We start from the raw sequence: 5,775 nt of genomic DNA, 5'->3' as shown, positions 1-5,775 counted from the left end.
TTCCTCTTAACTACCAGGAAAATGAATATTTTTGCGTGAAATTTTCTACAAATATACCTTGATGTATGTACATTTCGAGCATGTAGGAATTTTGAAGGAAACAACCGCAGGTTATTTTTGAGAAGTGTTCCCCACTCGGTGGTGTTTCAGAGCAAGTCGTCCATATTTGTTTCATTTTTCTCTATTATGTGTGTATGTGCATCTGTATATTTCTAATGAAGTAATAGGCAGTGAAGAGAAGCCGTCACAAGAAAACTTTTAACTACCTCTATTCCTTTCTCCCCGTCTCTCTACCTCTTCCTTTCTCACTCTCTCAAGCGCATACACGTGCAAGTACACAATCATTCAGTAAAATATAACTCATGTTCATCAATGTTTTGTAAATATACCACAATTTTCACTAGGGTGTTAGGGTTAGGGTTTTAGGGTCAGGGTTAGGGTTTAGGGTTAGTGTTACGGTTAGGGCTAGGATTAGTGTTACGGTTACGGTTTTAGGGTCAGGGTTAGGGGGTTAGGGTTTTAGGGTTAGGGTTAGGATTTAGGGTTAGTGTTAGGGTTAGTGTTAGGATTAGGTTTAGGATTAGGGTTGGGTAATCGTGCGGGTGTTAATCTGAAAAATTACAGATATGTGAAAAGTACCGACCCTGCCATCTATTATAACTTTTGTTGTTCTGTTTAATATATACATAGATTATGCCTCTACAGAAGAGTTTGCTGGGGAAAGAAAGCAACCGGTTTAAAATGACATCAACAGACTGCAGCGATTCACCACATTCCAGAAGCTACTTTGAACATAATGCAAAATAGTGCATCAACATCTTCTGCCCAATCTGATAGAATTTTGGCAAAACTGTGTAGCAACAATTGCTTCATCATAAACTGCCGTCCTAGCTCCTGCGAAAAGGGATTACCCTGCTATGTATAATTAGGGCAGCGCAAAAAGTTGTTTTGCACAAGCATTTCTATAGCCAATTGGACGGATGAAATTTACATATGCTTAATAATTTTACGCAAAACAGCCTTCAGACTTTCCCTATTAATTTCATCGTCTTTTGAATTATGAACATATTTACATCATAATGGTTTTTTCGTTGTAAGGCTTTCTTTTTTAGTTGATTTTCACCTAGCAAGACTTATCGTAGATGGCGTAATAAGTCACACTCGGACAATGTCGGGTTATACTGCTAGTTTAATATAAAATACTGGTTTCAAAAATTAAACATTTAAATTTCTTTTTAATTTAGTTTTCAAAGTTGGGAGTAAAACAGCCTAGGATGGCATTTATTGATTGGTGGAAGCATTTATATATCTGACTGAAAAAATAAAGGGAATTGGTGTTAAGCTTTTAACTTCCTAGATTGGAAAATTAGGAAATTTGGATTATATTAATGTAGTTAATGTTTAATTTGAATTAGTACATTTCAGTAATTGCAGGGAACACATAGGGGAGGATAGAGTGCACCGCTGTGGAAATACAGCCAAAGGATATATGGTAAAGAGTTTCATCATAATTACTGTGCGAGTTTTGAGGAGTGAAACAAGAGTAAAATGAATAAAATGGAGAGAAGTGAAGGAGAGCCCTAGAATATGTGCCATATATGACATGTATATGATCTATTTCAACTAAGCTATTTAACTTTCCTTTCTCCATTAACATAAGTATATATTTTTATAACATTAACTATGTTATAAAAATATATACCTATGCATCCAGTCCTCCTAAAGAAAAACTCTATTATCTCAAGAATTAGTTCTACATCTAACATTTCTAAAATGAGGAAAACTACTTATTATAATACTCTCTCTCTCTCTCTCTTCCAGTGTAGATTCTAATACTTCCTATATGAATAACATGATCTCAGTGGTATTAAAACTTTCTTTTGTTACCAAAGCTCCCATATCTTTAAGTCCAAATCTCTTTCCACAAATCCTTGGACTTGAAAATAATCATACTGATCTGAAGCATCACTGGCTGTATCATATTACTTGATGCTGATAATACTCTTTCAGTTTCAAATGTCAGTAGTATCTCCCCATCAAAAAAACCCCATTTTTTTCTCATTTATGATTTTCTTTCAATGACAACCACACCACACACTCTTCTACCCTTACACTTTCCATTCAAAATTTTCTCCTACGTTAAAATGAACACCACCTGCTTATTATCAATTTTTACTTCACATCTGCCAATAGAAATCTTGACAATTTAATCATGTTTAAAGTCAACAAAATATAAGTTAAAATTGGATCCTTTTACAAACTTTAGCGCTTAAATTGGGTTTCTGTAATAATTAAGACAAATTTCCCATAAGACTATAGCCAGAAGTTCTGGAACATATCCATGACAATTATATAAATTGAGATCTGTATAATAAAGTTTCTGTTCAAAACTTCAACACTAATATTTGATTTGAATTTATGGACCTTGAACATTAAGGTGTTTTAATTACTTGGCTATCTGTCTTCAATTTTTATTGAATATAAATACCACTTGATTCAGGTAAGAATACTAAACAAACTATCTCAGTCCTTTCCTAAATAAAAATTTCCCTATCATCAGCATCAACATCATCGTTTAATGTCTGCTTTCCATACTAGCATAGGTCGGACAATTTGAAAGACGACTGGCGAACAAGATGGCTGCACCAGTCTCCAATCTGATCTGGCAGAGTTTCTACAGCTGGATGCCCTTCCTAACGCCAACCACTCCGAGAGTGTAGTGGGTGCTTTTACGTGCCACCGGCACGAGGGCCACTCAGGCGGTACTGGCATTGGCCACGCTCAAATGGTGTATTTTACATGCCACCTGCACAGGAGCCAGTCCAGTGGCACTGGCAATGACTTCACTTGAATATTTTTTCACGTGCCAGTAAGGCGATGCTGGTAATGATCACACTCAAATGGTGTTTTTTATGTGCCACCGGCACAGAAGCCAGTCAGCTGCACTGGCAAAGATCATGCTTGGATGGTGTTCTTAGTGCTCCACTGGCACGGATGCCAGCCATCGAATTTGATTTTGATTTCATATGTCTTAACAGGTCTTCACCAGCAGAGTTTAGTGTCCAAAGAAGGAAATGTATGCATAAGTGGGCTGGTTACACCCCTGGCATAGGCCACAGGTTATGGTCTCAATTGGCTTGTCAGATCTTTTCAAGCACAGCATATTTCCAAAGGTCCCAGTCACTAGTCATTGCCTCAGTGAGGCCTAATGTTCGAAGGTCGTGCTTCACCACCTCATCCCAGGTCTTCCTGGGCCTACCTCTTCCACAGGTTCCCTCAACCGCTAGAGTGTGACACCTTTTCACACAACTATCCTCATCCATTCTTGCCACATGACCATACCAGCGTAGCCATCTCTCTTGCACGCCACATCTGAGGCTTCTTAGGTCCAACTTTTCTCTCAAGGTATTTACACTCTTTTGAGAATGCACACTGACATTACACATCCATCGGAGCATACTGGCTTCATTCCTTGCAAGCTTACGCATGTCCTCAGCAGTCATGACCCATGTTTCACTGCCATGTAGCATGGCTGTTCATACACAAGCGTTATGCAGTCTGCCTTTTACTCTGATTGAGAGGCCCTTTGTCACCAGCAGAGGTAAGAGCTCTCTGAACTTTGCCCAAGCTATTCTTATTCTAGCAGCTACACTTTCAGTGCACCCACCCCTGCTACTGATTTGGTCACCTAGATAACAGACGCTATCAACTACTTCTAGTTTTTCTCCCTGGAATGTGACAGAAGCTGTTCTCTGAACATTTTCTGTGTTTATAGAACCTGAGCATTTGCCACATACAAAAACTATCTTCTCAGTTAGCCTTCCTTTGATATTGCTGCACCTCTTATGTGTCCATAGGTTACACTGGGTTCATCTTATGGAGTTTCTACCTACACCTTTTCTACAGATTGAGCCAAGCCATCTACCTGAAAGGATTTGTGGTTTGTCTGGCTTCCTACTTATTAGGACTTTGGTTTTAACTAGGTTGACTCTAAGGCCCTTCGATTCTAGTCCTTGCTTCCACACCTGAAACTTCTCTAGTTCTGATAGTGACTCAGTAATTGGGGCATGGTCATCAGCATAGAGGAGCTCCCGGGGCATCCTGTCTTGAATTACTCTGTTATCGCCTGGAGTACTATGATAAATACGAGTGGCTTGAGGACTGAACCTTGGTGGATCCCTACCTCTAGCCGGAATTCTTCACTGTACTTATTGCCAACCCTTACCTTACTGACAGCGTCCCTGTACATGACTTGCACAGCTCTCACTAACCATTCATCTATCCCTAATTTCCTCATTAACCACCAGATAAGAGATTGGGGGACCCTGTCAAAGGCTTTCTCCATGTCAACGAAAGCCAGGTACAGAGGTTTATCTTTGGCTAGGTACTTTTCCTGCAGCTGTCTTACCAGAAATATAGCATCAGTGGTGCTTTTCCCTGGGACGAACTCAAACTGCATCTCATCTAAACTGACTCTCTCCCTAATTAGTTGGGCTATGACCCTCTCCATGACTTTCATTACCTGATCTAACAACTTGATACCTCTGTAATTATTTGTATCTAAAGTGTCACCCTTACCCTTGTAACAGTTGACTATGGTGCTGCTACACCAGTCATTGGGTATGACTCCTTTGTGTATCACCTGATTAACAATATGGGTGACTAGGCTATAGCCGACACTGCCAGATATTTTGAGCATCTCTGCAGGGATTCCTGATGGGCTAGGGGCTTTCCCTGTCTTCAGACTCTTAATTGCTTTATCTACCATGGTACTATCAACTCGGATAGCTGGTCCCTCTGTTGGGTCGACATTTGGCAGACTCTCTTTCTCCCATTCATTCTCTTTATTGAGCAATCTTTCATAGTGGCGTCTCCAAACCTCTTTCTTTGCAGCCTCGTTTAGTGCAAGTGAACCATCATCCATGCGAACACATTTCTCTCCCACGACATGACGATTATCTCTCATACACTGTCTTGCAACATGAAATATCTCAAGTCTTTGGTCCTCATGGCACAAAACATTGGCAAATTTTTTTTTATCTGCTTCCCCTCTGGCTGAATAAAACTGTCTCCTAGCTTCCCTTCTGGCAGTCTGATAAACTTCCCAGCTACCACCGTTCTTCAAGTCCTTCTAAGCCTGTTTCTTTTCTGTAATAGCCCTGTCAACAACATTGTTCCACCACCACGTTATTTTGGGTCGAGAGGGGACTTTGCACCATCCACAGCTTGTCAGTGGCCCTCAGCAGGTTGTCCCATAGAAACCTCCAGTTGTCTTCCACATTGTGTGAAGCTATATCCCCTTCTATTTTGTCAAAGGCCTCGAGTAATGTCTCAAAATGTCTGTTCATTCGCAGGTTCTTTAAGGTTCCAGACCCTTCTCCTCCATGCTGGTCGTCTTCTGAGCATCCATTTGGCCCTGATCCTGAAGTCGCTAACTACTAGTCTATGTTGTGGGGTACATTTATAAAAAATCTGCTTTTCAGATGACAAGGGTATGAGAGATAGTAGAACCTCACATTATCTAGCAATGATGTTGTAAAGTTAGTGCAAAATGCTTTGCAACATAAAAAAAGCATCCAAAATATTTGCAACAGATTTGAACTCAAGGCCACTGCAGTGGCAGTTCAACAAGGCAGTCCAACAACTTATCTAATTAGCTGTTTATCTGAAGTTCCAAGAATTACTAGAAATATTCTGTGATTTTCTTCCTACCTACATTTTTAACTGGATGTCAATCTCACAGACTTAACCAAACTAGGAGGAACTGCACCATTT

Source organism: Octopus bimaculoides, chromosome 2 (assembly GCF_001194135.2).
Source record: "Octopus bimaculoides isolate UCB-OBI-ISO-001 chromosome 2, ASM119413v2, whole genome shotgun sequence".
NCBI classification, from domain to species: Eukaryota; Metazoa; Mollusca; class Cephalopoda; order Octopoda; family Octopodidae; genus Octopus; species Octopus bimaculoides.
This window is presented reverse-complemented; position numbering follows the sequence as displayed.